This window comes from Hippocampus comes, unplaced genomic scaffold (genome assembly GCF_001891065.2).
Source record: "Hippocampus comes isolate QL1 unplaced genomic scaffold, H_comes_QL1_v1.1 scaffold104, whole genome shotgun sequence".
NCBI classification, from domain to species: Eukaryota; Metazoa; Chordata; class Actinopteri; order Syngnathiformes; family Syngnathidae; genus Hippocampus; species Hippocampus comes.
This window is the reverse complement of record NW_017806072.1, coordinates 2,813,688-2,837,758: the sequence shown is the minus strand read 5'-3', so window position 1 is coordinate 2,837,758 and position 24,071 is coordinate 2,813,688. Positions and strand designations below refer to the sequence as shown.

Sequence of the window (24,071 nt, the reverse complement as noted above, 5' to 3'; positions counted from 1 at the left end):
TGACTTTAAGCCCCCCCCCCACCCCCCGTTATTGACTGCATTCGTGTAGTGACACTTCCTTGAATTGCTCTACAGGGTTTATGTGAATCATAAAAACAGTAAGAGATTGGGCTATTTGGGTTATTGATTTCTTCGATGTGCTAAACAGCTGCAATGCAGTTGTGCTGTGTTAGCCACAACACACGTAACTGGAGAGTCAACAGACACACACAGAGCCAGCCAATGAGTCTGAAATCAAACCGGCGTACGTGCATGCATGAAAAGACATGACAACGATAGAAGAATAAATTTCTGAAATTACGCAACAGAAAAAAAGCTTCACTTGAAATATTCTCAGCAGGTGTTCCAAAGCAATTCCACACTGGCACCTCCATTGATGTGGCATTGCAAACTCCCATAAACTAAACTTGTGATTCACTGCACAGTGAAAATTCAAGGCTGTCGGCTCTGCCTTAATAAATGTCTCCTGATATTTTCAGTTACACCATCAGTCACAGGCAAAGTGGAGAACAGGTATGGATACGTAAAAGATTTTACAGTTACATTGGAGCCGCATTATTTCTGTGCATTCGTCGGACACAAGAAACCCTGAACAGCCATTCATCAATCCATCCATTTTTCTGTTGAGAATTAATTTTACAGGCATTTTTTACTGTCAACTAAGTCAAATATAGCACGAAATGTATGGATATGTTAACAATCACTTAAGTGTAGGGATGCACGATTTTGGAAATGCATGATATGCGATATAGATGTTGAATGTAGCAATTTCAATATTATTGCATTACTGAACATGTTCTGAAATAATACATTTGAAAGTTTTTTTTAATCCTGTGGCAAAATAAGCACGCCCAATGTACTGTTCGCTCTAATAATTGTAATACCCCAGATCGTGTTTTCCTATTGGATGGCGATCGGCATTTGGGTTTGCGTTGGTCAAATTCCGATAGAAGCATATGGTTGCATATGAAACTTATTGCATGCCTTTGTGCAATGATATATTTTTTGATATATTATGCAGCCCTTTTCAAGTGTAACAATGATAAAGTCTGAAATTGTCCATCCATCCAGGTGGGGACGACACCCTGGACTGGTGGCCAGTAAAACACAAGTCACACATAGAGACTGAAAAACAATCACATGTGTATTTATAAGAATGTCACTGAGTGGAACTGCACCCACCCAGGGAAATGAACCACTCCACCAACATTGACTTGACTTGTACGTAAATCAACATTAAAAAAAAAAACACAAAACAACAATTTAAAGAGTAAAAAAAAAAAAAATTCTTAACCCAATCCACACATTTTCTATATCGCTTGTCTTCATTGAGGTTGTAGGTGAGCCTGAGCCGATCCTAGCTGAATTTGGGTGGGAGGCAGGGTCGCCTCTGTACTGGTTGCCAGCCAAGCACAGTGTTTTCCTGTAACTGTTGTTTCTTTTGGCTCAATCTTGCCATGATATTTACAGGTGATGTCGGCCATTTACAAAGCTAAATAACCTGATAGCCAAAGAGTTTTAAATTTGAATTCCTTCAAATTTAAACAAGAAAGAAAGAAAAATGAGGCAGAGTGTACGAGAGAGAAAATATTAAGTATATTCAAAAGATCCTCTGGATGAAGGTGAAATGCTTGAAGCTATTGATTGTCTGCGAAAGCACATTAACTGTGGAATAATGACGCACGTTGTATAGTAGGGAGGCCCTGGCTTATTAGTCAAGGGCTCACAAGGGTGGAGATGAAGCTGCATGGAGAGGAGGAATGGAGAGAAGAGATGAGGATGAGGATCTTATAAAAATGTTGAAGATTCGGGTGAGAGCAGAAGGCACTTGATCAAGATGTGTAACAGCAGTCAAAACCATTAGCCCTGTGAGGATTATCATATGCTAATCGACGGCAAAGATGCTCATGAGTCATGATAAATACTTCAAGACAAAATATCTTCCTGAAAACATATGGTGTCAACAGGATTATTGCTGCAATATCCATCTTCTAAAGTCTAATGTTTGCTTTTGTGAGAAAAGTCTGCAAAGAAAAGCCATTATGATTTCAAAGCCATCCTGTTTGTATCTTCCAAATAAACTCCTTTGAACAGCAGAACAAAAATGATCAATAGAGGTGAAGATTGCACGACTGTCTGTGTCCTATGTGTTGTGTTGTGTTATTTTTGTTATTTTGACTTCAAGATGGCGCCACGTGAGTGGCTGCCTTTCCAGCAGCTCCTATATTTTGTTGTTCTACTTCTTCCATTCATAACTTTGCTGCTGTGAATTGGGAATTTCTCCATTGCGAGACTAATAAAGGTTTCTTATCTTATCTTAGAAGTGATAAGAAAAGATAAGATAAGATAGGAAACCTTTATTTGTCTCACATTGGAGAAATTCCCACTTTACAGCAGCAACATTTGGAGGCAAGAAAGTAGAAAAGCATGAAGTATTCGCATGCACAAAATACATTTAAAAAAAATGAACTGTACACAGTACAGAATGCAATATAAAATATAAGATATAAGCACATATGCAACTGCATATGTGCTACATAAGGTGGCTGTGCTATTTAAAACGGGCGAGTGGGGGTGAGTCCAGGTTTTCAGGTACTTCTATTCAGTAGCCTGACAGCAGTCGGCAGGGACAAGTGGCGGTACCTCTTCTTCTTGCAGAGCACGTGTATCAGTCTCTGGCTGAAGGAACTGCCCATGGGATTCCGTCACATTTTAACATTAAATTCAATAACTATAAATGTGTGGTTTTGTAGGGCATGACAATTTCATACCATCTGGCATCCATGTTCTTAAATCAATAACTCTGACAGTGGGAGCAGAGTGGTGGGCAAATGCGGTGACCCTGCCGATCTGAAGCTCAAGTGCAAACACTGGGGCTAAACGGATGAGCTGTTGTGTGAGGTCAAAGCGGGATTTCATGTATGTCCAGGCCTATATTACCGGTAGTTGGACAGTACACTGAAAAGGAAGGCCGCACACATGCAGGCATGCAAAGAGAAATGTCAGAGTGATGAGATGCTCAAACGATGGCTCCATCCATCAGCTGAGACATGTTTGCTGCCTTGCTCAGGGATGGAATGGAGCAAATATCATCATGAGGATGGCTGTAGCATCAGCAGTGATGCAGATTCTGCGTCTGTCTGTCATGGTGAAGAAGGAGCCGAGAGGGAAAACTCTAGATTAACCGCTCCAACCCACTGGTCATGAGTTGCGCCTAGTGACTGTAAGAAGATCAGAGAAACTGAAGTGAGTTCCCTCTGCAGGGTGTCTGTGCTCTCCCTTAAAGAAAGGGTGCGAAGCTCCATCATCCATCATCAAGAGAAGTCAGATGAGCTGTCTCAGGAATCTGGTGAGGATGCCCCCACCACCGAGGCCCCCCCCTGGTGACATGTTTGGGAAGAGGCCTGCAGGGACGCCTATGAATAAGAAGAGCTGGACAAAGTGGCCAGAGAGAGGGAAGTCTGGGCTTTCACTGCTTCGTCTCCTGCCCCAAATACCCAGAAGACACGTGGAATACACACTTGGCTCTCTTTAGTGTGTGTTTACACTTCATACGTTTCTTTCATTTAAATGATGTCTCACTGTGCGTTCTTGTTTAAAGTAAGTTCTGTCTGAAACAAAGACAAAGATTCAGTACCAGAGTCTCTCTGCATGTTAAAGTTCTCCTGGTGGCCTGCTTTCTTTGAAACATTACAGCTCGTATAAATAGTAAAATGACAATTGGAGATGCACCCAAATAAAAATTCTTGGCCAAAACTGAAAACTAAAAATGAGGAAGAAGCCGATAATGGAAAGACCGAAAGAAAACCTAAAAATTCATCAATAAATTCCTCGGCTGGATAGTTTTCTGCCAAATGTGTCTCAGTGCAATCTCTCTGGTTCCTTCCAAGTGGCTGACCAAGGTGCACCGTGGGTGGCTACGGCAGCGTGGAGCACCGCTACCACTGGCCAAATTTTTGTCCCCTAAAAATCCCCAATCATTTTCTTTTAAGTCTAAACTTACGCTGAGCCCCAAGGCAGTGACCCATGATGTCCCAGTCCATGATTACCAGACAGAGACTGAGCTTAAGAAAGTGGCTATCCAGCCAAGTAGCCGGAGAAAACCCATGCAGGCCCGGGAGGACATGCACACTCCACACAGGAAAGCCAGAGCCGGGATCAAAACTACGACCGCTGCGCTGTGAGGCCGACGCGCTAACCACTGGCCCACCGGGCCGCCCTTAATGTTAATATTCCGTAAATAATCTATTTGTTGCCAACCATTGTTGACAATGGCACCTTTCTGGCAGAGAATACATCGTTATTTTCACTTTAATTTGGTCTTTTGTTGTTGTCTTTTCATTGTTCTTCAAAGAAAAATGCTCGAATCTAACGTGCCTATTTGCACAAGAGTGAGTGCACCCTGTTGTTTAAGTGGTTTCTTTGTATTGTTAAAGTGTTGGCATAGCGGTGTCTGAATTCTCTCTGGGGATGGGGGAAAAAAAAAAAAAAACACTTATTCCTGTTGTGCTTGAACGTTGCAGTTTGGTATAAACGCAGCCGGGGGGGAAACACACACTCACGCAGAGAGGCACTGTCACATACTACGCTTACATAGCTTTATTTACAACATAGAAACAATACACAGAGGGGCTGACCTGGGTTTGCAACTCCACTGAATCAGCAAGTGCATCAATCTCTTCTTTCCTCCACGCTCCTCCCAAATCAATAGAATCAAAAGCCCTTGGCTTCATGCACAAAGTCAGAATAATGACACCAGCCGGGGACTTGTGGGCTGGAGAGGCCACCATCGACTGAACCCTATCTTCATCCCAGCCCTGCACTCCTTCCTTTCCGTGTGCCTCTATGATGAATGGTGTGTGTGTGGAGGAGCTGTTGGGAGTCAGCAAGAAGGAACGCTTGGATCCACAGCTCACTGAGCAACACATAACTTTGTGGATAAGGAAAAAGATGCTACTGAGCCACATTCAATCACTGCACTGCCGGAATTTCATCAGAAAAAGGCTCCTTAAAGCTACTCACATTGGATTGACATACTTGTGACCTGAAAATTGCATTCTGTTTGAATCTTGATAGATTGCTGTGGGAGTTGTTTTGCTTCCGTTCTTGTCTTCTAATATACAGTTAAGAATAGGAAGGAAAGCCCAAGTCCCTGGGAGAGAGCTTTCTTCGTCACTGAGTGAATTTGTGAATGCTATTCCCTTTACAACTTTCCAAATAAATAAATAAATGAATGAATAATAGCGTGGTCGATTTGTTATTGAACATCCAGGTAGGAGTGGAGGAGTCCAGCCATTGATTGCACGAAGAGGTGATGCACAGCAGGAAAATGACCACAAAAAAAAAAATTTTAAATCTCTTTTATACTTTTAAACTGTGAGATGTTTATTTTGATCTCCACAGACAAACACATGCGTACACAGTGAGTCCCCGCAAAATGCTTTGTGTGCTTTATAGGACCATTATCTGACAGTTTAATGATCATCTGCTACGAAGAGGAGCAGGCCAAATGAAAAAGCTCCACTTGCACACCTCTCCTGCTTTGAATCCTGATCTTTGAGAAGCCCTAAGCCAATGCTGGCAGATGGTAGTAGCTTATGCTGGCTTAGCTTTCTCTCCCCAAGCGGCGCTGGCTCAGAGAAGCTCAATGCCCTTAGACACAGATCTGTGAGCCGCTCGTTACTGCCGCGCTCTAACCCCAAATACTTGACGTGAGGTCTACAGCTCTGCCCTGGGATCATAGTTTGAAAGGAAACAAAATGTGCAAACTGGGCTTATTACTTCAGCTTTTTTGGACCGGATTGAAAGCTGTCAGAGTAGGCCATGGGAATCCCATAATTCAGGGCGAGAGACAGGAGTTAAGCCCAATCATTAACCACAACATCCCCGTGTGCCTGTCAGCTCGACTGTACATATTGTACATGACACCGATTACCAGTCACACAGGAAGTTACCCTATGGCCCAAGTATTTCAGTGATTTAAACAGTTTTCATTAACTATACAACATAAGCAACATCTTTCACCACTTACTCCATCCCTCTGTTTCTATCAGTTCCATTTCAATCCAGGTTTCATGACATTCGACTTCCATTTATGTGTAAGTGATGTAGCCAAGTGGCACAGTATATGTATGTAGAGATGTAAAGATGCCATTTGCGGGTCCATGGTGCACTGGCATTGTGGTCTAATGACGAGAGGTTTGTATCGGTGTGTTAAATATTTTAATTGCCTCATATCAGATGGGACGAACTGTACAATGTGGAGATCCTGTAGGCACCCGCTGATCCTGTTTACGCTATTACACGATGCGTCTCAGGCAGTAAAGTTACCTGACCTAGAGGTTTGTTTGGCAGTTGCTGACATGATTATAGATTCTTCTATGTTGGGGTTAAATTTGTTCAAACAATTCTCCCCTTTCTGTTTTGATGCTGATTGTTTCAAAAACATACAAAGACAGTTTGATCGAGTGGAATTTTACCCTTGAAAGCAAAAGCTTAAGTAGGATGCTGTTGCGGTGAGTTTTTTGTTATGTTGTTTGTTTGTGACTGATTAGGTGTTTTTGGGGTTTTTTTTGGTTTGGTTTGATTAACTTAACTGCTTCGTTATCCATTGAAATTAGGGCACATGTTTGTTCCCCCCTATCTTGTGTCGGTCCTCGGGCTGGTTCACTTGTTTCTCATCATCAGTGATCCCAATCAGAACACTCATACTATTCAACATTTTAATTGATACAATGGCAAGAGACAACAGCTAAAAAAAAGTTTCCAAGCAAAAAGGGATCTTCTGTTGAGTACATCTTGCAAAATTCCAGCAATATTTCTCAAAGGTGCCAAAGGATCCATTTAACTCTCCCCCTTCTCCTCTGTGCAGCCATGCATGATGATAGCCTAGCCTGTTGGACTCCTTGTAAACCTCAGAAGCCCACCAGGCGAAGCAAAAACATCAGGAGCAACTGCGGCCCAGACCGACAAAACAGCATCAAAAGCGGGAAGAGCAACTTGGCTGTGGAGTGCTGGAGGCACACTGACGCATGCATAGAGAAACTGTTTACTTGGCCTGCTTAAAATAAAATATTTTTAAAAGACTGTCTTATAATTAACTTCCTACACATAACGAGGGAATCTTGACAAATAACTATGGAATTGTTTTTCTGCCATTTTTCATGGCAATTAAAGTACACCTACAGGTTGAATTTTTGAACTCAGCATTTAGAAGTATATTATAGGAATGAACACACACAAGTCAAATAAACACAAGAATATGTGGTAAAAGCTTAGGAGGCACAGTGTGAGTGTGGCTTCAAGGCACGTCTAATTTTTGTTTTTTTAATATTCAAAAACAAGGATAAAATGATTAAATGCACTGTATGGTCAAAGAACTGTGAATGAATGATGCAGGAAGCCTACAAGCTCTTTGATTGGCAGAATCTTCCGATCATCTACCTCACCAACATGCAAATACTGGAACAAATACTTCCTTAAAAGCTTACTGTATGTGTGCACGGAAGTCTCTCGGAGTTAAGAAAATATCGCCGAGGGTAAACTCGTGAGACAACGCATGGCTGCATGGCACCTTTCATCGTAGCGCATTTTCCCATCCAGACTTCTGACACACCCATCATGCATAACCTGGAGGCTGGCTATAAATAATGGAGTTTTACTGAGACTTGTGAATGTCGGAGAAAGCCATTTGGAAAATATAGCATCGTTCAAATATGAAAATACCTTCGGTAGCTGGCGTGTCGTCGCCAGTGTACCTTGGGCACAGTTCCCTCTAAATACACAACACTTTGGAGGAGAGCGTGTGTTTTTTTTTATTCTGGAGGAAATAAATTCAATAAAAGTCATTCAATCAGAATACTGTGCTTTTGACGAAACACTTGTGTGGAATCCATGAAAAAAGGAGTGTGTCTGCTATGCGATAAATCAGCGGTGTCGTGCAACCTACACTGAATCACAGATGGGGTGAGTCATTTTAACATATTTGACTACCGATAGTGAAGTAAAAAAAACATGTTTTAAAATTAATAATTAGAATAATTCAATATCTTACTCAACAATGCATGGTTAGGATAGCTGTCATTGTAAAAATGAGCCCTGCTCTTTCAAAAAAATCTCCAGGCAGCATGTTTGAAAAAGAAAAGTTTTGCACTTGCAGAGGTGAGAAAAAGTCCATTGGCGCAAATATATATATCTTTTTTTGCCAATGACTATGACATAATATGTTGACGTTCAGCCATGGGTAGGGACACAAAAAAAGCCGTGGAGCACGTCCATCATCTAAACGACTTGTTTTTTCATGTTTAGGCAGATTATACTCTGGATTGGTCACCAGTTAATGACAGGGCACATAGAGAGACAGACAACCATTCATCTGTCATTGTGGGAACTTAAGCCACACCAACTGTATAAAATTCAGTTGCATAAACCACTACACTATTAATGATGATTAAACACAATTAGGGATGCTCTGATCAATCGGTGGCCAATTATTATCAGCATGATATTCGTGAAAAAATATGTGATCGATGAGGTTATCAAGATGTTTAATGCCGGATTCCATCAATGTAGTGGCCACTTCTACATTTCCCATTCTATATTACCTTTGACATATGTAGAGTATTAACAACAGTGTCACAATCATTCATATAAATGTTACTATCATTAGAATGTCATCACGTTATCTGTGAAGTATTTTAGACAATGCAGTGGGTGAATATCTCTAACTTTATAATTTATCTTTGACCAGCAATGCCCAAAGAATTGGGAATATAGACGAGGAATCCAACTGCAAGTCATTATTTCACACACAACCTAAAGTCGTGGCTTGTTATGGGAGCGAATGTCGTTACCGGCAGAGAACTCGTATTAGCATCAAGCTTTGTTGTGCTCAGCTCAGCAGTTGTAAACCTTCGGTGACCGCAAAGAGTATGCGGCAATTGCTGCCTGGACGTGTACCAGACATTCAAGTTTCACCGCTGTGTTAATCTCAATAGTCAGTCTTGTATTTATTTAATCATTCACGTATTGACAGAAACGTTGCTGCTCAATCGTAGGTCATGGTGAACACGTATTCAATGGAATGTGTAAGTTCATCTCCAAATTTGAGGTCAAGTGTTTAGAAATATCGCCTGTCTCTTTTTAAGGATGCAATCTCACCCATTATCTTGATCGCAGTCAGCGATATCGCTTCTCTTTGAAATCTCACTGCCTCGATGTCGGTGCAAATTCAAAATATTCCTCTCTGAATTCTGGCCTGAAGTGATAGTCGGCGCAGACCAGAGTCGAGCGACAGTGACACTGTCAGAGGGATGTACCATGAAAATCCCAAACTGGGAAAATCAGAGCGAACAGGACGACAGATAATGGAGAGATGAGAGGGCAGAGAGGAACTGCATGACCATGTGGCCGCTGCAAGGAGAGGGAGGTGCACTAGTAACCGTCGATAAACAACGATACAGGGGAGACGGAGTCAAAACACAGAGAGAATGCCAGGCAGAGGAGGACTAGGTACTCAGATCTATTTTTAATGCCACTGACTGGGGATCAGCAAAAGGAATGTATAATTACAGCCTCATGAATAATACAAGCCGGCATCTTTTAATTAGCCACACCAGGCAACTGCAGACACCGCAGCTGATGGGACAAACACATGCATACGCACGTGGACACACACACACACACACACACACACACACACACACACACACACACACACACACACACATTCCTCTACACTATACAATATACGCAGAGAAAGGAAGGACAGCCCTAGATACAAGGCTACGAGTGGGTGGTGTGTGTGTGTGTGTGTGTGTGTGTGTGTGTGTGTGTGTGTGTGTGTGTGTGTGTGTGTGTGCTAAATGTGTATTCATATGTGAATGCTCCTCCAGGGAGAAAGGAGTCAAATCAAGAGGTAACTAAGGGCCGGTCCTAGGCTATGACTTTTCGCCAGCATGAGTGAGAACAAAACCTTGAAACAAAGGATGTTTCCCTCTCATGTGTTGTTGGTACTGTGCGTGACACAGCGACAATTTCTAGTTTAAAAAAAAACATCACAGGGTCTTTTGTGCCACATCAGAATAAAAGAGATCACTGACCACATGAGCTAAAATTCACCCCAAATTACTTATTTAATTAAGAGTGTTTGAGGGGAGTTGATACACATTCATTCATTATCAAACATGGCTCCATCAGGAGAGTCCAGTGAGACAATGTCCGATTAGTGTTGGAAATGAACTCAAATTTGGACTCGCTGCACATCAAGAGCAGACAGGAAGCTTGATCCAAGTTGGAATGACAGATCAAGACGCAGGCAGGATGTTATTCAGTTGTTATCTGGCAGCTCACAGACTTCATTTGTAAGCTAATTTGTGGCTCCCAAACACACGTTTGAGGATGGGAGAGTATATTGGATGCTATCCCAATGTCTCACTCATCTCCGTTTCTTGATTAACTTTAATTTGATAATGAAGGTGCTACTCCCTGTAGCAAGAATTAAAAAAAGAAAACTGTAATGTCTCGTAACCTAAAAAAAAGAAAGCTATAACCACAGCGTATCTCATTTGATAAGATCCAATTCTTTACACTATTCGTCATGTGACATTGAAGTTATGTCCAGCAATCTTTTACATATAAAATGTGTCCATATTTTTATGCCCAATATTTTAAAATACAAGTCTTGCTTGTTTTTTTTGGACATCACTTGTATAAATAACGTGCTGTGGTAATGGAAGACACAAAAAAATTGTCTACGGCAGGGATCACCGATCTTTTATAAAGTAAGAGCTAATATCAAAAGGCAACACTTTATTCATGTAAATCTCTGCAAATATTTTCATATGTTATAATCATCACTAGCCTGGCTATTGCTGGAATAAGCCCAGTGGCTAATTATGTGGTCCTTGGGCGCTGGTTGCCAGCCAATCGCAGGGCAAAAATAAATGAACAACCATCCGTGCTGACACTCACTCCAAGTGACAATTTAGAGTGTTCAATCAGCCTGCCGTGCATGTTTCAGGAATGTGAGAGGAAACTGGATCACCTGGAGAAAACCCATGCAGGCACGAGGAAAACATGCAAACTCCACACAGGAAGGCCGGAGGCTGGAATCGAACCCCGGACCTGTGCAGTGTGAGGCGGATGTGCTAACCAGTCGTCCACCGTGCCGCCCGCATTATCCTTATTAAATTATAATCCACTTCCTGTGCAAGACCTCACAAAATTGTGTCTACAGGTGTTCCAAATTAAACTTAATTAATCCGTGCAACTAAAATGTGTTGTTCTCTGAAGACTTAACAGAACGAAGGTACACGTTCACTTGCAGATGCCTGAGCATAATTATATTAGGAGCCAATATTTATCATGTTAAAATATTTGTGAAATGAAAGGAGGACATTGATTATTCATGAACAGAGTAACATTGGGACAACTCAGAGTGGGACGTGTGGTTGGCAGAATGAGCGACAAACAGAATCTGGAATTGGACCTCGGCTCCGGACTTTTCTTTGTGTAAATATGCTTTCCTCTCACATTCCAAAAGCACGCATACATGTAATCTATTGTAAATTGTCCATTGGTGTGAATCTGCAACTGAATGATTCATGAGTGCCCGGCGTTTGATTGGCATTGCTTTGAATTGTGGCCCAAGAGAATTATTACAAAAAAAAACTTTTTGATATTTGATTGACAATTTGGGAGGGGGGGTTCTTTTTTTAATTTTAGGGACCCGACAATTTTGCCAAATTGTGTAAATACTTGGCTGCAGAATATGAGTATATCGTGTTAATCCTGTGGAAAAAAAATGCCCTTTTTTGTCTTTTTATACTTCACAGTCAATCATATGCTCTAAATCATTATTTGATTGCCCATAAGAGCCGATGGAGTCATGGGACATCCCTTGGTAAAAAGTAATAAAGCTGACAGAAGATGGGAAAGAGATGAGTGCAGCTGGAGGTATTTAGGATGAGAGGATGTGTTGGTAGTCATCCAGCAGCCATGGGTGAGCTTGTTGACATCTCTCTCAGGGAGTGGGTTAATATGAGCAAGTCTTCTGGTTAAATCAATGCAGCAGTGACAGCAGCGACAACAGCGACAGGCAAGTCACCACTACATCACAATGAGGTAACAAGAGAATTTCTATTTGCCACTGGAAGCTATAGCTCAGTTTCTTTACACTTTTTTTTTTTTTTTTTTGGGCGGGGGGTGGATGGCGGCAGCTTCATTTTCTCCACTATGACTGTCACTTGGTTCCTTCACATGAATTCACACTTTTGCACATTCTCTACTGGTCTACATTGATGTCTGCTCTATCGATCGCTTTCCTGGACAGAAACTCCTAACACAATACTCACCATTGGTCATCGAATGAGATGGCTGTGCAGTTTGCACCATGCAATATTAGTGCAAACTCAATGGCTTCGGTGAAAACAGCTCTTTTGGAAAGACAGAATAACAGTAGGCCTGATTTACTACTGGTTTGCATGTGCAAAACTATGCACAGAGATGATTGTGCATGCAAATGTGCATGCCGTCTCCAGCGTTCAGGATTATGTCTTTCAAACAGACTCTTGAAAAAAAAAACCAAACAAACAAACAAACAAACAAACACCAGGAACAATATTTATCACGACACATCATCTATTGAGCAATACAATTTTGGAACTTCTGAGTGATCTAAAGGCAGTTGCAAGAAGGAGTCATGCCATACCACTTTTGACTCAGAAGCATATGCACATATAGTGTGTGATAACTTCACAAAGGTCGCACTTTTGATCAGCTGCAGTGGCAAAATAACCATGTCCTTTCCTGTCAATATTCCAGGTAACTATGTTTGTGCAATTGCTGCGAAACAGAATCTGACTGGCTCAGAGGCTGTGGCAGCACTCGCTCCAGCTACGGCTAGCTCCTCCTTTCACTGAGGCAAGGAAGAGAGAGTTCCCGGATCACAGTGGGACTTGAGTTGATTGTATTTGTCACTGGATGAACTGGTTATTTTTGTATCATACCTGTATATGAGTATAGTGAAAATCCCAAGAAAATAATCGAGGTCGTATTTTGTAAATTTCTACAGCATTAGTAGCTTGTTTACAGATACAATTAAGACAAAAACAAATGGGATGCTAATCTACTTGTTGAGTCTCCCCTGCCCTCAAAATATCGATAAGAGAATTGATAAAGAATTGAATCGTTAATGTAAATGGAATTGTAAAAATCTTATCAATTCCATCCTTATTTCCATCAATATAAACTTCAATTTGCATTTGCGGTACTTTCCAAAATTTTCCAGGGTGAAAACCATAAGTGTGTTTCGCGAGAGCCAAATCCCCTTTTAAATAGGGCAGTCTTGTCCATGTACACCTGTTGCCAGCACCGTGTGCAAACTGCTGGAGGGAGTTAAGACGCAATTTACCATCCGCTAATTTGGATCTTTGTAAAAGATCACAATCTTACTAGATCATGTGCTTACTAACAAAAAGCACATTCAATCTGTAAGCGTGAACACGCAACTTAGTGCCTGCTAATTGGAGTCTTAATAAATCAGAAACTAAGTTAGTAATTTGAACAGACATACGTTTTGTGTGTGTGTGTGTGTGTGTGTGTGTGTGTGTGTGTGTGTGTGTGTGTAATTCCCTGTCATATACATTTATATTTCATGGAACACCACTGCACCACTGAATTTGTCGAAAATGAAGTGGTTATCTAGGAAGGCCAGGACTGAGACTGTCAGCTTTATCAGAGAAAGGGCACACGTCACTTTCAGGAATAAACACAGCCATCACAAAGAGAAAAAAACTTGACCCCCCCCCCCCCAAAAAAAAAAAAACAAATACGTCTGTGAAACAGAGCTGCAAGGGCACTTCAGCGGGAGTCAATTTCAACTGGCCTTTTAACTGAACAAACAAAGACTGATGTGGGAGTGAAAGCAAGACACTGGCTGAATGGGAAAAGCAAAAAAAAAAAAAGATACCAAGAGTAAAATGGATGTGGAGGGGTTACTTAACACAAACAAAAGGACAGCAACAAAAGGAAAAGAAGAGAGGGCGACAGAGTGGAAAGTGAGAAAAGAGATAACAGTGGCGTGTCTAAGTGTCCACCACTGGGAGACAGTGCAGAGACATCAGCTCAACATGACTTCTAGGGGCTTTTCCTATGATGTCGCTCTGTCAACACAAAGAAGAACACTGGAGAGGGCACACACAGAGAGACTAAAAAATATACTCTACACACACACAGACACAAACACATAAACCCACACAGGAGAGAAATTCTACTTGCTCCCTTTCCCGATATCTCACGCCCTTCGCAAAGCGAATACATAACTTTCACCTGATTACAGGTTGGGTATCCGAATGAATCATTCTTAACATGCGCAACCGCTCCATGTACAGAAATCTTAGTCCCACCCCTTTCGCGCCGTACAATGGAATCTGTATCGACACCCTAACCGTAAACATCATAAGTATAAATGATTGCCAGCTCATTTGATCCGATGGCCATCGGATGAATTTCCAGCAATTAATAAAAGGTCCATCCCCACAGTGATTTCATACAGCTGAAATACAACTGGAGTTCGACATTTTCCCAACATTGCCCCTGCAGTAGGTGAACAGCTGACTAAAATATTTCCACACCTGAGACTATTTTATGGACAGATATGCCGACACACAATTTCTTCATGATTTCTTCAGCAGCTGTTCAAAAGCACGCTACCGCCATATACGGGATTTAAGAGGACCATCACCGCCTCAAATATATCGTTTGAGCAATCAAGTCGTGGCTCTCAGTTATGTTGTAGACTGTAAGCATAAATCATTCCCTTTTACTTTCTGGTGCAGGGAATTAACTAGCACATGGTAAATTGGAATCTAAAACGATCACTCCTATAACCGTACAGTGTATGTATTCTCAGCTTTTGAGAGGATCTAAAGCAAGGATGGGTAGTTAATTTTTCAAAGGTACCACATAAAAAAACTGGACCGCCTGTTGAGCGCTAAGATGACATGCTAATCTCAACATTGTCCATATTACTTTTAATGGATTTCGAAAAAAACATCGTGTCTCATGTCAATCAAGTGCTAGGTGTGTATACATGATATCTATTGTTAAAATTAAGAAATACACATTTTTAAAAAACATTGTAAGTGATCTTTTACCCTTTAAAAACTACAACAATTTTGTGCACCAACCACCAGCTCACAGTAGCCGTTCCCACTCAGGACCCCCGAATGATTTATCATACACTCAAGACGCTCACTATATGAAACTGTAGATTTGTGTACACTGTAATCAGGCCAAATCTTGTTGGCCCTCTTCCCTCCACCATGCAGGTAATGAGAATTTTGCTCGAATTGGTACAACTGTTGTCATTTTACCTCATCTCTTTTTTGGAAAAGTGGCTAAATATAGCAAAAAGGTCACTATGTCTACAGATCAGCACATACACTTTTGAAACAAAAGCACTGCATATTTTAGGTTTAACTTGGACTTAATGGTCACTGTGAGGGCCGGTCAGAAACTGTGGGTTGGCCAGATGTGGGCCCCCCAGGCCGAACTTTTCCCATTCCTGCTCTAAAGTATTAACTCGAATATATTTGGTTTTCTATTTTGTGACGCCAGCACGGAAAGGTACCAGCCATGGATAAAATATGATGATGGTTTTTATATATCACGGTAATGCACATGAACCTGTCATAGGATCCTTTCAGATGCAGTAGGTCTCACAGACATGCTTATGACATGTTATGTATGTCACAGGCTGGGATGTATTCTGGTTAAAGAGTATAAATGAGAGTGCCACAATGCCATGATCCATGCAGCATTTCTGTGAAGAATGTCCGTAAAGCCATTTAAGGCTTAGGGCATCATTGAAACACTCCAAAAGATGAATCATTTGTTGGGTCGTGGAGAGCCACATTTCCATGATTTTTGCTGAAGAACCAAAATAAGCTTCAGGAAAATCACCGACGACAGAACATCCTCAATGCTTGTCCAGGAATAGAGATCAACCTGCATCCATGTTTGAGCAATCAACATGGCAGTGTAGAGAATTGACAGTCGGTCTTCTCACTCCCTGATGGCAAATGAAGAGGTTTGTCATGAGTGGGAAAGGGAACGGATTGAGTTTGTGTCAAGGGCTCTGCTTGAAGCTGGATGGGTCAACAGACCGTTGCTATAGCACTGCTATGGTAACGAGGTACAGGGGCAATGGTTTATTGTGGCATAAATCTGTCTAAATAGTCACACTGTGAACAACATGCAGCTTTTCTTCATCCATCCAGCTATCCATCCAGATAAATAGACAGATAATAGATAGCTGCTATCTGTCTAAGCTTTGCAGCCGGATAGCTAGCTCTCCTTTCAAAACTGTGAATGGAAAATCTGATCAACACACCAAATGGCATTCATAGTAGAGTAGCCTGAATATGAGCAAAGGACAATTACTGTTGGAGATAAGCTTGCAGTGGTGAACTGTTGCTTATGTCTGTCTTTTTCACACCTTGGATGTTCATCATGTTCTAGGTCATGTGTAACATGGGCCAAGCTGACTGCGATTGTGAAAAAGACAAACATTCACACTGACACCAATGTGAATGATTGTCTACTGACTATTGACATGTGGGAAGAAACCCGAGTAACCAGAGAAAAGCCACACTAGCATGGGAACAAAATATAAACTCCACACAGAAAAGGCAGCCATTCAAACCCAGAACCTTCCACTGTGAGGCAGACGTGTAATCCACACGCCACCTTTGCATCAGCCCATTCTCAACATTTCAGTATTCAATCTAGTGAGTCCAGTTGCCACTTGATGTTGTTTTTTCAAGTCTGTAGCAATGAAAAATGTATGTGGTCTCAACTTACAAGGTTATATGTTTAGTCGGTTGTCACTTAAGAATGTGTTTGACTGAGTAAATGGTTGATTTGTAAATCAAAGGCTAAAGTTGTTAAGTAGTCTAGATGCTACTTAACTCTATAAAAATGGTAGGTCGTTGGAATAACTCTTGAAGTGATGCTTGAAATGTAAGTGTGTGAGTGTGTACTCATTTATGACGCTGTCCTCTAAAATGTAAAATGGAAACTACTCATTGCAGAGTTTAACGCCGAAATCCTGTGTGTGGAAAACCCGGGTCAAATGCTCACAGCCAAAGACCCAAACACACACGAGCATACTCAGCCTGGAGCTGAGGACGCAAATAGCCTCATAACTCAGGCTCGGTGCAGCGATTAAGTGCAGCTAATGAGGAAGTAAAAAGGGAGAGAGAGTACCAAGTCAGAAAAGGCCAGAGATGTCTGAGGAGTTGCAACTTCCTTAATGTATACAGTCTCACAAACAGTACATAAACACACAGCAGTAAAGGTCGTGAGACGAAAGCAAGATTACCACTAATCTGCATGAGCATCATCTGTAACCCTTTAACGTGCAGGAGAGCTAAAGGGAGGGAGAAAAGCACGCAAAGAGAGGAGTACCTGCACCAGCTCCAGCCAGTTAGGGGCTTTTATTTTAACTTTTTCTTTTTGGGGGGGAGCGAGTTTGCCTGTCATCATGCTTTGTTTCAATATAGCAAAAGTCCTCATTTCTTGAGAAATCTGCCTGAGAAAACATTTGCTTTGAAAGTGTTGCTTCTAGAGCAACTTTTGCCTTTCTTGCCTCCCCATCCCTTTCGATTTTGCTTTCAATTTTAGCCCCATTCTGTCTTTATCTCAACATTGACTCTTTTTGCAAGCGCCAGCCACAATTATGGCCAGATGATTACTGGTAGTTTACTGCCGAGACAGAGAAAAGGACAACTGTGCCCAACAGAGCTTGACAGCCCAAAACAACTGACACAGAAACAGGGGTTGATCAAAAATTAATTCAAATGTATAAAACATGAACAATACAAACAGAAACATGCACAGACAGTGCAAGATATGTTCAGAAACTGACTCGGAGCTCCCGACATTCATGATGGTGAACTTTTGTTGCTATGAGAAGAGGTGATACACGGAGGAGGTTGAAGTGGAGAGGCATGACGATTGATGAACAAAGACAATTTGTACAGTGGAGATGAGGGACACACGCACACACATATCGCATCATAATCAAACAGCAACAAAGGAGGACACAATGGGAATACTCAAGTGGGAGTGAAGAGAAGGAACATAAACATTTTATAAGATACTGATGAGAGTCATTAAGGATGGGAGAATCATGATGACACGTTCCTTCTTAACAACCAATGGTTCGGCTCAGCTGTGCTGCAAGGTGTAATAAAGTATGATATAATGGCAGACAGGAGCTTGCATGCTCTCATTCTATTTCTGTATAAGATCAATATGGTTAACACCCTCAACGGCATTTATTCAAACTGCCTCGTGTTTTTAGAATATTTGCATTTGTTTTTTTTTTTTTTTTTTTTTTTTAACCCATTCAGGGACAGCGGTTACTACAATGGACAGTTTATCAGGTTATCAGGTTACAATTATTTGTGCATGTAAGGGTTAAATAAATGCCCCAGATTAGCAATGAGCTATACAGGAAAGATACATGGAATTACCAGCAGTTGTTAACATAACTTGATCACAATCTTCTTTTTTTTTTAACAATGTAGATGAGAGAAAAAGTGATGACAACAAAACAATAACAAAATGACTCAATAATTGAGTCTAATTGAGTCACTTCCTGAGCGGAAAGTCAGCAGCCAGCTCAGACTCACTTTGCCTTTTTTTTTTCCTTTCTCCTTGCTTGTACTTATCTGCCATTTACTGTACATAAATAGGCAGACATACAAAGTATACACACACGCGCGCACACACACACACACACACATATAAATACATATACATGATATAAACATACATATACATATATAAATACATACACATATACATATGTATATATATATATATATATATATATACATACACACACACACATATATGTATATTATATTAAACAATTTTTGTACATTTTCTTAGTTTTGGTATACACACACACATATAAATACATATAGATTATATATACATACATATACATATATACATACACACACATATATATACTGTATATATATATATATATATATTGGAAGCCTAAATGACTTTGAAATAGTCACTCTAATTAAAAATTGTGTTCCCTTAATTATTGCAATTTGCGAGGCAAATGATATTCGGATTTCTGTCGGCTCCACTTTTTCACTGACTGTTTTCAACTTCGAAGATTATATTAACGCTATCCCCAAAAGAGTGTGAGATTAATGCCTGGAGTTTATTTAAATACTCACAGGAAAACCCCATTCGAAAAAAACGTGCCGTCAATCTACTTAATATTTCTCTAATATTTGGTTGTCTTACCTAATAGTAGAGGGTGGGCATGTAATGATATGATTATATCCAGCGATGGCAGGCATGAAGAGAAAGAAAACAGAAAAAAAACAGAAGCAACGTGACTAAAAACACGGTGCAGAGTATATCACTAGTTCACAAAGTAACATCAAATGAAATCTTTACAACATGTTGAGAGTGGAATGTTTTCTACCAATGTTATTTTTCCTTCAGTAAATTACAGTGGTCTCACTAAATATGACAAGTGCACTGAGACGCATATTGTTAAATTAAAACCGGTCAGCCTGTTGAACAAAACAGACCACTAAAGAAGTAAAATGGTACTGTCTGAACAAAGAAATAGCCCGTGAACTGTTTACATACATAGAAAATAAATTAAATACATTTGAAAAAAAAGGACATTTTCACTTTCCTGAGCAAATGCTATTGTACATATTGTATCTTCATTAATCTGGAATTTGGAGCTTTTTCTAAATTGTCACCCCTGAATTTGTCAACCTTTTCTTACGAGGCTGATTTACTCAAGGTTTGCAAGTGCAAAAATGGACACGACCTTGGTCGCACAAGTGCAGCGACGTAGAAGCTGATCTATGAACAAGACAAAACCAGGACTACATCAGACAAAGACAAAATTACCATGCAGTTCATATGGGCGGGTTGTGGGAGAAGAATATGCAAAGATTAGCCCGCCTGATTTATTTTTACACTCACCCCACAGCATGTGCAATCTGCTACAGCAATAATTCCCAAAGAATGATACGAGAATCAATTGTGGTACTCCGCTTTCTCCAGTAGTGTGCTAAAAAGTCACTGAATTAAATACATTTTGAAACATTCTAAAATACCGTCATTTTTTTTGTACTTTTCATTAAAAGTATATACCCCACCCCCAGTTTTTCAGTACAGCTGAGTGTTATTTAAAGTTGAAGTCCAGTATATCACAATTGCATTGAATCTTCAAGAACTGCTTTCAAACTTTCATTCGAGTAAATGTATTATTTTGCCTTTGTGTGCAACACATTTTTTTTTAGTTTTTCAGTAGCGTTTCGTCGTCTTTTTCAAAAATGAGGGGCAAAACTGTGCATGTATGTGCAGACTGAATGAATACTCTGTCCAATGACGCTACCTTATTTTATCGTTGGTGATCATGGTGGTACATGAACAGTTACGTATTTTTCTGTAGTGAACACACATTTTAGCGTGGGAATCTGAGTAAATAAAATCCTGTCATCCAACCTAGTGCTGTATGTCCTGCCCTGCAGAGCGTCCATCTCTCAACATCCACACATCTCTCAAACTGGACACACACCTACACTCACAAGCAGACTTACAAAACAAAAGCCGGCTGTTTACCGAGCCGAAGAATCCCTAATGGATTCACATTTTGCCTTTGAAAAGATTGTTTGATGTTCTGGCACAGATGTTGCTGTCTTTTTTTTTTTTTTTAAGAATCCTGATTTCATGTGAGAGATTTTCGTCTTGCGTTCCACCTTGCACAGCAAGATGTGACATCTTCCCGTGAAAGCTGCCCCCCCCCCCCACACCTTTCTCTCTATCTCTTGTCACGGTGATCGTGAGGAAAAGTTTTATCTGCCGCATTCTGAAAACGTTCTGCTTCGGTTCCTCACAAGAGAAAAGGGAATCAGAAAATGCAATGTTGAATCAGCATGATGAGAGACATTAGAGCTGGGCGGTATGACTGAAAAGTATATCATGATATGTTAATAAGTGAAAAGCAGATGCAAAATTGCCCGCTTGTGAATATGTATCATTGACAGTCATCTGGTGCTTAAAGCTTGTTGCGTATCCGGGGAATGTTTTACATTATGTGTCATTCTGAAAACAGTTTCAAGGAAACAATACAAATAAGTTATACTCTGATATTTTTAAATGTATATCTGAGAGCTGGTTAAAAAAAGAAATGGTGGTGAAAGCACTGCAAGTGGCGAATGTTTGGATTCCGTCAGAGTGAAACGGGGCCAGCTTTGATTATGCCTGCCCTAAAAATGAGTTTTGCTTCACCCACTGAATATTTAGAGAAACATTGCCAGAACGTGGGCTGCTGTACCGAGGCAAGAGGAACAAAGGTTTTGGCTGGAAGCTTCCTTCCGCAGCTAATTGCAGTAAGAGAGGTTTTTGCAACACAACTTCCATTCCACTTCTAAACTTCTAAAGAGATGATATCAAACTAAAACGGTGCACAAGAAGGATTCAAGTGAGAAAAGGCAGAGGGAAAGGAAACAATGGTGTGAAAACACGTAAGACGGCGCAAACCGTGCCCGTGTGTGTCTGCACATTTGCGTTTCGAACAAGAAATGTGTACACATGCAGGCTTTGATGGTTATGCGATTCGTGCTGGAGCATAATCCAAATGAGTCTTGTATCTCTAGAGATTAATCCAACCCTAGCCTCAGACGTCACACTCTAATCCAAAATAGGGGGAACAAACAGTGCTGTGAAATTTCTGACCACAACCACTCAGCGAGGATCTGCTGACATAGCAAAAACAAAAACCTTCAGGGATGAGAATGAGGGTTGGGCATGACAAATTAATGTATTGACGTGTGATGATAAAGAATGCTGTTGATCATGTGTAAATTCATTTGCATCAAAAGCATAAACCTGTCGAGATGGACTGGAGAAAAAAACGGAAACACATTGTCTAATTTCCATAATGTGCCCAACAACAGCATGGTGACCACTGAAATACGGCAACAAGCTCAGCGGGCGCTGAATTTTGAGGTGCGTAGCCCCATTTCTGCTTGGGTAAGATTTGATGCAACTGGAGGAATTATGGCAGTTCATCCTTTTTCTTGTTTCTTGTCCTCTTCCAGGTTCATTGTGGATTTTTCGGAACATCTGATTATCCCCCTGCCTGCGAGCCTGTTGCGTGCTTTTCTTGGTTGTCATGAAGAGAGGTCAGCAGCTGGCACTTGTCTACTGCATAAAAGCAGACACGCTCTGTGCACTCACCCAACTAGTCTCGTTCACATGCACGAACACACGAGCACACAATCTCTCTCTCACACACACACACTCACACACACACACACACACACACACACACACACACACACACACACACACAGGGAAAGCTGCTGTGAAACCTGCATGGTGGTTGATCAGAATCACAAAAAAATCTGACTGGTGGCGACTTGGCTCAGGTGCATCCTTGTGAACTGTGAAGAGCACCACAAGTAGACAGAACAGGCGTGGAAATCTTACGAGCACTTAACACAATGTTCAGCTTCTGATGCCCAACCAATTTAAATGCAAATGAGCAACGATGAAAAACCACTGGTATAAACTTTCCTATATGACATCGCGGAGTCTATGTGTATCTCTGCCATCGCGGATTCTATGTGTATCTCTAATTAGCTGGGAGGATAATCTAGTTATTGTTAAAACAACAAATGTGATCCACTGCTATGTTGTGTTTGATTGTTTGTGCCCCAAACAATCCTTTAAAGGATTGTACGGTACTCGGGTAAGTTCAAATTTAGAGTGGTGTGTGTTCAATGCAGCACTGCGTTGTGCAGTGGGATACTGAGCGCTACTGGTTGTTGATGCAGTATACAATTCAGAGCAGGAAGAAAAGGCAGAGAAGGCCCCATATTAAGCAAGAGTACTATTGTTGCGCCCACAGAGCAAAGAGAATAAATGCCCTGTGAGTGTTGTTGTATGCTCTGGCTGTATGTGTTGAGACACCAAGTGCATTTATATAGTGATTGTTTGAAGGTTTACAATTGTCATAACAGTCATGCAAATTTATGTTAGCTCAACAAAGGTGACTGACTTTATGTCAGCCTTATGCCAGCAGACTTCCATTACAGGAAATGACATGGCTCGGTTGAATGGACGCCCAATAGAATGAAAATTAAATGAATAAAAACAAAATGTTGATATAAATTCCATTTTGAAAAATATATAAGGGTCATGAAATTGTAAAATAAGCTAATGTTATGATGAAATTTGTTCTTAGCATTCTGTAATACCCAATTATTTTAAGGTTATTGTAACTAAATATTTCCATAATGATTTTTTTTTAAAAAAAGTCATACTTTTTAAAAGAATAACTCTAAGTATTAAAAAAAAAAAAAAAGTCAAATTTCATTTCACAATGTCCTTTTCCACAATGGCCTTTTTATTTCATGATGCCATTTTTCAGCACAATGACTTGGTCTGTTGTCGATCAAAATACGTAAGGCGGAGCCAGTTAAGTGATTGGCTAAATTTTATACCGACATGAGCCGCAGCACTTGCAGTATCGAATCAAGCGTGGACAATTATCACGAATGCTGAGAAGCCTGAGGACCCCGAGACGGAATGGCTGTGGGAGGAAAGTCAGTTTCAGAGTTGCAACTCATTTGGATCGAAATGTAAGGCCTTGACCTCAGCCTGAGAGAGTATTGCAGCAGCAGGGTGTTTTTGATGAGGTGGTGTCTCGAAGTACAGTACAGTACAGCATCGACACTGCCAAATGCAAACGCTCATGATCACACTCAGAGGTCCAACCCACTAACGTTGATTGGCAGACCAAGTCAACGTGATGAATAACGGCATTATGAAATCAAACGGCCATTGTGGAGAGGATATTGGGAAATAAAAATTGGCCCGCTAAAGAAACATTTTATTTTATTTTTGTAAAATTTTGAGAAAGTTATTTTTAAAAGTATGACATTTTTTCAAATAACTATGATGCTAGGTGCTAATAAATTGCATTATTTTATATTGTAATGTCCATA

At 40.7% G+C, this 24,071-nt stretch overlaps 1 protein-coding gene across 3 annotated transcripts in view; it reads right to left on the bottom strand.

Moving 5' to 3' along the window:
- The window catches only part of brsk2a (BR serine/threonine kinase 2a), a 182,463-nt gene that overhangs the window by 77,952 nt on the left and 80,440 nt on the right, over positions 1–24,071 (bottom strand). The gene's annotated exons all lie outside the window — the stretch shown is intronic.